Source organism: Prinia subflava, chromosome 13 (assembly GCF_021018805.1).
Source record: "Prinia subflava isolate CZ2003 ecotype Zambia chromosome 13, Cam_Psub_1.2, whole genome shotgun sequence".
Classification (NCBI taxonomy): Eukaryota; Metazoa; Chordata; class Aves; order Passeriformes; family Cisticolidae; genus Prinia; species Prinia subflava.
Window position 1 is genome coordinate 11,063,898 of NC_086259.1, and position 9,296 is coordinate 11,073,193.

Sequence of the window (9,296 nt, forward strand, 5' to 3'; positions counted from 1 at the left end):
AACTCAGGCCAGGTCCTGCACCACTGAAAACAGTCTGCTGCTTCAACTGGTTGTATAAATGGGCTGTCTCTCAAGTTTCCACTCCAATTCACTAATTTTACTTAAGAGCAGCAGGACAGATACATAGAAACAGGAGGGAGGCATACACTGCAGTGATGGAGGGGGGATGTGTCAGTGGATATGCACATGAAAGAAGATGCCTGGGGAGTGGCAGGATTACTGTGTGAGGGAGAGAAAGTTGTAAGGAGATTAGAAGTGAGTAGAGGGAAGACTTGGAGTAGGCAGGTGGAAGTGCAAGGAGAGAAGGAAAATGAGGAAGGAGGGGGCCTAGTGTCACAACTCAAACCAAAAACTATTTAACATTAAATATGGGAACTCCTGACTCTTAAAAAAAAAACCCAAAACACCAATTGTGTTGCAGAGATCTTTTAGCTAGTAGATGCTGTATAGTACTATATTAATGAGGCTTCAACCTGGAGGAGCACAGCACACCAAAGCTGTGATTCCTACTTGCAAAGCTGTTATACTGCAGCTGTTTTAAGTCTCATCAGAAAGTTATCTGTTTCTTTTAATTAGTTCTTTTAACATCACTGTTCATGAAAGTCCCAGATACAGAGGAGCTACATAGGTAAGCAAATAGTCTTGAATGTGGAGCCGTGTGTTAGGAGAGCAATATTGCTGCTTTATGAAAAATCTCTTGACAAGTCTGAGACATTGTCCTGAAGAGCTTGATGAGAAAATGAGAGCAACATGAGAAAAAGAAGGACTTAAAGAGGACCAGCACCATTCTAGTATTTTCTGCTGCATCAGACCTTTTGACAGAGGAAATGAGAAACTGAAGGTGTGGGGTTTGCATGTTGGGTAGAGTGGGTTTTGAGCTTAGCTGCTTGGTAGCAGAGATGTGCAAATGTTGCAATAGATCACACTGAAAGGTAGGTGGAAGGAAATGTTCCATTGATGAGGGTACATGGCACACAGAGAGTAACAAAAAGCACATTATCTATTGCTCCTCTGCCAGGCTCTTGCCTTTCCAGCAACCTCTCTTGCCCAACAAGCCTCAAGAATGCACACTCCCTTAATCCTCTGCTGGGAGGTTTGGGGCTTGGTGGAAGAAAGGACCTTCAGCAGCAGGAGGGAGGGTTGTTTGGAGAATGAAATTCAGTAAACTCCAACCTCCAAGTGAACCTGCTGGGACTGATTTGCTGCCAGCCCCTGGGAACAAAGCTGCAGCACTCTGTTCCTGAATCCCATCAGCTGCTGCAGCCTGGAGGGTTCACACTGCTCTATCTGGCACCTCTTCCCATGTCAGAACAAGGCATTGTGTGTGTGATTTCAACATGCTTCTGGTTTTGTTCTACCTGCCAAGAAACACTAGTTGCATTATTATGAAATGATTGAGGAGTATTTGCTCATACAAATTATTTGTTTTAAGAGTTTAGTAATTAAATGTCAACACAGAGTGTTGGTGTCTGAAAAGCTCTTGTGTGAAAGCCCTGTTCTAACTTGAAACTCCAGTACACCATTTCTCTTCTCTCAAAACAGATTTGTTTGAAACAGCCTGCTCAGTAGAATGCATCCCGCTGCAACACGCATGGTCTCTGGCCTTCAAAGACACCCTTGTGCAAAGGGCGTGTTGCATTAATTTGTTCAGCCAATTTAGGGTGTGTGGCATTAATTTGTTTGGCCAATTTGTTTAGAACCTGGCAGGGCATAGGCACCCAGTGCATAATGCCTGTGTCATCTCTACACCAGATCTCAGGAGCAAGAGATTTACTGCGTGATGCCAGCCACACCTTGAGCTGCTGCTCAGGGGAACAAAGGCGGGAGCAGAAGCAACACGGTGCTTGCTGGGGGCCAGGATGAAAATGCATTTTATGCTTTGAACAACTGGTTTCCACACACTGTGCCTGAGCTGCAGGAGTAACTGCTGGTACGATTTCACTGCCAGCACTGACTGTGCTCCCCTGGGGCACAGAGGACAATAAAAACACCCACGGTAAGCCCCACTTCACCCCAGTGAAAAGCCACACACAGCTCAGTATGAAATGACCACATTTTGGTGCAGTAATGGGTAGCTTACTGCAGAATGCTAATGCAATAGAGCTGTTGACTTGCATAGAAATAATGTATTTTAATTCTTTATAATTTCGTAAAACGCTTCTCTCTCATTCCTATTTTCTGTCATGCTCAAGATGAATGGTAATGTGCTTTCCAAAATATTTCTTTGCAAAGATCAGCTAGTTATAATTAAAAATTGCAAAAGTGACCAAGGTCAAATTTAAAAGTAAACAGCTGTTGTTCAAAACGTGAACACTAATTGACTTCAACAGCATTAAGCTTTACATTGAATTGTTGATGAAAATCCTTGTGGTGTTTTTGTGGTTTTTTTTTTTTTTTTTTTTTTTTTTTTTTTTTTTTTTTTGGTTGTTGTTGTTGTTTTTTTAGGTCCTAGCAGCCAACAGGATCTGGGATTAGAGCTGATGGAAAAGACTGTAACACTTTCTATTTTCCATTAAATTTATTTTTCACAAATGTCTACCATACCAGTTAGTTTTCTTCAGAATTTAGGCCGAATGTTCTGAGATTTGTATTGTGGTTCTGGGAACACATCTATATTCTGTGAAAAACAAGCATTGAAGTTGGTGACATCATGGAAGAGCTTTTGCTTGACTTAAGTCAGATTTTTTTACCCTGAGTGCCTACACTGTAAATTTAACAGAGTAGATAAATGCAGGAATGGGTACCAGGCCTAGATGTGATTACATCTAGACTTTCTTATACATATTTTTATTGTGAGCTGCCGTCAAATGATAGAGTAGGCTGAGAATTTTGTGCCATTTATAAAGATGTCCTTATACAGAGGTTTAAAAACACATGTACAAAGTCACCAGGCTTATTCACTGGGCACCTGGGAGTGAGGTGTCACTGAGGTGCTGGAGACTGGAACTTGTGCTTGCCACATCACGTATGAAATGCCAAAAAAATCAGGTGTGCAGAAATGTTCCCATTTCCCAGAATAAGACTGTACATTTCAGAGTGTGTTAAGGATACTAATGGATGACCTACAGTGAGCTATACACTGTGCAATCTAAAGCCAAGGGCTTTATGTCAGGCTTAGAGATTTTGAATGGTAACACACTTTTCAAAGAGCCTAAAAGTAATTAGCCTTTCACTCCAAGTTGACATACTTATACTTTTAATATCAGGAATAAGGAAAAAGACTAAGGCTTCTAACCTCAAATCCATAGCAGCTTAGGCACTTTCACCTCGCTGGTTTTGTTATGACAGCTCTTTGTTTGGCTGATAGTGAGTGGTGTTTTGAATAGAAGGACTTTTGCTGTTGCTTTGCCACTTTCCGGTAATAAGGGAGGACTTGGAGGTTATGCAGCAAGGTGCTAATTGACATTAACACTCAAGACAGGAAATGCTGACACAATTTAAAATTAACATCCTGTCAATATACTGCTGACCTGTGTTAAACGTGTACTTTGTCAAACTTTCAGAATTAGATTTTAATACAGAAATAGAGTAATGATGGGAGTATTGCTGGTCTTGAGAAAAGTGAATTTAATACAGTGAGAAGCCACCCAACTGTTTCCCATTTTAACTTACCTTTTCTCAAACAAGGAAAGTTAAATTTTGCCCCAAAAGGTCAAATACATGTATAAAACCATCTGAGACAGCTAAAAATTATACCGTATTTGTTAATTTTCAATTACTAAAAGAAACTGTTCTTCAGTTCTTAGTTTAGAGGTTCTTAGTTTATTTAGATGTTCCATTAGCAATGATAATGATTCCTGGATATGAATTTTACAAAATACTGTGACAGATATATGGCATAATGCACCAAACCAAGCTAATTGAGTAACTTACCTATACATTAAAATGAAAAAGAAAGAAGGCTGACAGAGGAACAATACACAGCACCAGATCACAAAAGTGGCTTATTTGCCAGTGTGTCATTCATTCCTTAACTACAGAGCTGTGAGGACATTTCCACTTATTAATGACTCCTGGGGTACTTGGAGAAGAACAAATGGTAGCATGGCACTAGTTCTTGAACAAATAGTTACCAGTTGATGTGATAGTATTTATCAGCAGTTATTAAAAGGCACACAAAAACAAAACACAATGCAGCTCTGGGTTGATGCTGTTCTTTTCCTTTGGTTTCTAGACGACAATAGCTAATTTTGTGTAAGTGTCCCCTTGACTGCTCACATGCAAAGCTCTGGTGGTACTGGCAGAGAGGCACACTCACAAACTGTTGTGTGCCTTCAGAGGAGCACAGGGTGCTGCTCACTCAAGTCAGAGCCTCCCCTGGGAGAGGAGGAAGGCACGAGGCAGAGTGATGCCCATACGAGGAGCAGCGTGCTGGGTGTGGGCTGACCTGTGGAGGAGGCTGTCTGCTGAACATTAATCAGAGGTTGTCCCAGGCGTTAGGAACAGCGCAAAGAGAGGCACGGAGCCAGGAAAAGGTGATGAGGAAAAAGGAAGCAATTGGAGGAGAAGATTGGGCTGTGTGGAAGGAGGTGGAGCAGGGCACTTTGACACGGGAGGTGTGCGTAGGAGCAGACCTGCGCAAGCTCGGGGAGTGTGGAAACATTTCAGGAAGGTGGTGCAAGCTGCATATCACTCCTGGCAAACTTTCTCTAAGAAAACAGTAAGTGGGTGGCCTGTTGCTGTGTGCGCTTCCCACTGACGGTGCCTGGGAGCCGGCCAATATTGTGTGTTGCAGTTAAGGTTACAGTGAGACTGGAAAAACATTGGCTGTAGCTCTGCTTCTGCAAATTATTTGCACAGGGCACCTACTTCCATTAATAACAAAGTGCTCTGAAAGGCGACACGCTCAGTCTGAGCGTGTGAAGAGGGGGAAGGTGCTCCCACAGGGGACACCGGTCTAGTGGAAAGTGATTCTTTAGAGCAGCTGCCACTTTAGGTGGAAAAGCTCTAAAGCAACAGCTACTGGGTGATCTTATCCTGAGTTACAAGGTTCTAGCTGGGCACGTAGGAAAGCTACTCTGAACTGGGGGTGAAGAAAATGAAAACTGTAAATGGAACATACACTGGAGACTTGGACCTTTTCTCTGAAATTATTTGGCAAAGGACTCTCAGAGCAAAATAGTCACCATCAAATGGTCTGTTTTACTCTGTTTTAGCTCTTTCCCACCAAAAAACCCTTCTTATTGGCCATTTTTCTGTTGTACAAAAGCCAGAGCAATTTCTCTGTAAGGAGCTCAACTATCATGGCCTCACTGAGCTCTTGGGGAGAAAAAAAATTGCCTTCCACTACAAAATGTTTACATTGGCTGCCGAGGTTTCTCCTGATTTCCTCTGTTGGGAATGAATAATTAGGAAGTGAACTGGGAGGTGAAAAAGGCCTCTATGTGTTTAAGTCTAATGTCACAGCTTTCCAAGGACAAAGCTTTTAGTACCTAGAAAGGTTTCTCTGTCAAACAGATGAATTCAATAGCTAAGCAAGACAGCAAGAAGAGGAGTCAAACAAAGCAGAGAATTCCCAGCAGGCAGCTTTTAGTATGCATTTACGACAGGTACTGCATGAAATGGATGCAGAGCACACATATGTGGGACACACAGGCAACACACATAAGGTGTTAATAGTCTTAGCTGATGCCAAGGAAGAAAAAGAGCAGACAGGGTCAGCTACTGTTTCCTGAGCTAAATGTTCTTTTTCTTATGGTGGTCAGAGCCAGGGGTAGTTTTACAATGTGCAAAACATGCACTTGTAATTAAAGTGAAACTCACACTGACAGAGAAAGGGGATGGTGAATGTTGACCTCATATGCTGCATCTGTAGAGCATTTGGGGACACATTCTTTCAGCAAAAGTGATGTTGGCTTCTGAAATTCTTTCTTAATAAAAGGTGAACAGGAATAAAGTTCTGTGGTAATTTGTATGCATGGCATGAAGCCATTTCCCAGGAGAAGGCAGTGCTGATGGTACTTTGGAAAAGAGAACTACTCCTTTATATTTTTTAATTCTCCATTCTTCTATTTTAAAAACAGGGTTTTTGCCATTGCTTGGAAGCACTGGAAGTTAAAATAGCAAATAGGAGAAAGGATAAGAAAACCTTATTTTTTCTCTCTGCTTGTTTTCTGCTGTTAAGCTGTTCAATACTATGTTCACATAGATATTTAGGCAGGTAAGTCCCCAATGTACCTTAGTAACACTTCTACCCAAGTCTGGCTTGTAAATGTCTTTGGAAATCTACCCTTTTAGATGAGACTTGGAGAAGCCACTGAAAACTTTGTCCTTTTTCAGCTGCATCTTGGCTGATATAGGTGGGCCTACAGAGAGAAAAGTGTGGAATTTCTGGCAGAACCAGTGTGCTACTGGCCCCGAGAAGGTGGATGGAAAGACAGCCCCCATGAACACAGAGGCTCAGATCCTCAACTGTTGACTCATGGCTTGAGCTGCTCTTTTCTGCTTGCCTGGGGGAAGTTCTCTCCCCTGGCATTTTGAATTGAAGATTGCTGGGGAAGACAAGAAAATCTGCCCCTGCTCTAGCCCTCCTAGATTTTTTAATCTCCTGCACTAAACGGAGGATCAACAAGTGTATCATCTCCCTTCCAGAGAGGTAAGTGTCTCTAAGAGGCAGCACACTCTGCCTTCCAACAAACTCATGCATAAAAGGTTAATTTAGAGGGTGAGATACCTGTGTATGTTGGACAAATGGGGAGCTGAAGGGATTCTTTTTATTCCTCCCATTCTCTTAGCCTTGGCCAGTGAGTGCAAGTTGAATGTATGACTTTACATTATGGAACACCTCTCCATCACCCGGGCCTTTGTCAATTCCCCAAATGTGACAATTACAGCATTTCAGAGATGAGACTTTCTAATCCTATTACTCATTCATCAACCTGCGGATGATAGCAGAAGCCAGATCGAACAGTGCCAAAAGAGCAGTGAGGAGCCTTCTCCAGTGCTGTGAAACTAGGCTTAGCTCAGGCACAATAGGTGTGTAATTTAAGGTTTTGTTGAGCTGAAATCCAATCACATACTTGACTGGTAGATCACAGAAAGACACAGACAAAAATAATGAGATAATTCTACCTCACACAAACACTTGAATCCGGCTTTGACTTAATAACAAGTGTGTGATCAACCTTACACTGTTTCTTTCTTTTTAATTTTTTTTTAAATTTTTATTTGAACCTAGAAATGGGTTGGCACTGAAATACTTTGCCTACTTGGGTGTCAGCCAATAATATGAAGAAAAAAATACCCGAAGGAAATGGAGGTACTCATTTAGATAAATAAATCTAAAAAGTACAGATGCTCATTATATGAAAGATAATCAGAAAATTTAGCTTCCAGGCTTAGCTCAGTGCTATCTTCTCAGCATCTGGTACCTGTTGCTCTTCAAGGATGGGGAGGATCTAGCAGATACAGGAGGAGAACAAAGCTAAAATAAAACCAACCTTGACTATAGGAAGAAAAACTATACTGTGAACATTATTGCCCTCTCTCTCTTGCTACTAAAATGCTCCTTTTACATTGTCCTGTTACAGATGTGGGAGCTCCTGTGTGTGGGCAGGTGCTGGGTGCTGCAGCCCTGTGCCTCTGCCAGTCACATAACCACATGCAGAGGACTGGACATGTGGAGGAGAGGAGCCACTGTCTTCCATGGAAACAGAACAGTGAGTTCATTCTCTTCTGTGTTTAAAGATGTAGCTTTTCATCACATAGTGTGTAATCTGTATTGGGTTTTGTAAAGGATAGTCTTCAATACAGGCTACTGTAGGAGTAGCCTTTCGTATTAACAGAATTAAGTGTAAGGCCTAGAAGTTAAAAGCTTTGGGAAGAAAGCTCCTTGGAATAGGAACTTTCACATTTACATCCATCATCAGTGCTTCCATATAGTGCAGCAGTCCAGCTTCTCTGGCCAAGTCTTCTGTCAAGGCCAAACTTAAAAAAAACAACATTTCCATAATTTTTTTGGGCATCTCAAGCTCTTTGAACTGACAAATTCAGTAGGATTAACTGTACATGGAATTTGATGCTGGCTTGTAGGTGTCATGACACTCAGACATGTATAAACCCCAAACTAGAGGAGACATTAAAAACCTGAGAACAAGCCCACTGCTAGGAAAAAAGGCAGAGAGTTTTAACGACTCAGGCCTGGCAGAGGAACAAGCACTTTAGTGCAGTGGTGGAGAAAGTGTGGGGTTTTAAAGTCTGCAGATCAAGAAATGCTTTCAAGCCGCATTGAGTGGATATGTAAGACTCCAAATGCCCTAGAACAAATCACACCTCCAGGGAATCTCTGAGATGCAACCAGCTCATGAACATGGGCAGAGTGAAACTGGTGTGGAAGGCAGCTGACAGAGCTCCTCTGCAGCCACAGGGAACACCTGCACTGTGCCTGTGCCAGCAAAACAGGCAGTCCCTGCTGTCAGCAATGCAGTGAGTAGGGCAAAAACCCGAGGAGCCCAGAGAGACAAAAAGGAAGGGGACTCTTGGGTGTCAAAGGGTTAAATTAAAGTTTGAAGCTTAACATTAGTCACAAAACACCAAAATTCAAGCAATGTTTTGCTAATGAAAAAGTAAATAAATTACTGATTTGCAGGATATCAGACTCAGAAGCATACAGAAACACAATTGAAATACAGAACATCAATTTAAAGATTTCTTTTCTTTTTTAATAAGTGAATTAGTGGAGAAAAATCTTACAGCGATGGAGTTCATATTTAAACATGACAGAGAGAGATATTTTCAATGGCTCATAGCAATATAAGGAGATTGAGATATGTTTCAAACACAGGAGAAAAAAAAGATATCCACAACACAATATAATCTGAGAAAGTCAAATGGGGTTTAATGTGGTTCCCAAACTGCAGAGATCTCATAAACATAGTGATTTCCTTTAGCAGTATAAACTCTGACATTTGACCAGACAATTGCCTTGGGGACATTAGCTAAAATAGCCTGAGCTTTAAAATTGAAATATGAACTTCTAAAGGCTTTGGTAGTTGCTTTCCAGTGACACTGAGACAGCTAACATGACTAGTGGCTGCTGCTGGATATATCAGCATCCCTAATGTAGAAATAGGCTGGAGATTTTTGGCTGTTGAGCTGCAGACACCCTCTGATCTGGAAATGTTCATTCCCTTTGCTTTGCACACGAGGGTAGCTCAGCTGCCTTTCTCCAGCAAGAAGACAGGTATAGTTTTCACCATCCTTTGTGCCCATCAGGGAGCCAAACATGACTGTCAGTGGTGTGGAGCAGGGTTGGTGGCTGGGCTGTGCTGCAGGGGTGTGTGTTCACAGAGGTGTGT

The 9,296-nt window shown here is 41.9% G+C and overlaps 1 long non-coding RNA gene across 1 annotated transcript; it reads left to right on the plus strand.

Moving 5' to 3' along the window:
- The first annotated feature begins 4,534 nt into the window (after positions 1–4,534).
- On the plus strand, positions 4,535–7,657 carry LOC134557615 (uncharacterized). Its single transcript, XR_010082086.1, has 3 exons — positions 4,535–4,660; positions 6,280–6,595; positions 7,530–7,657. It is a non-coding gene; the product is annotated as an uncharacterized LOC134557615 (long non-coding RNA).
- Positions 7,658–9,296: the final 1,639 nt, after the last annotated feature.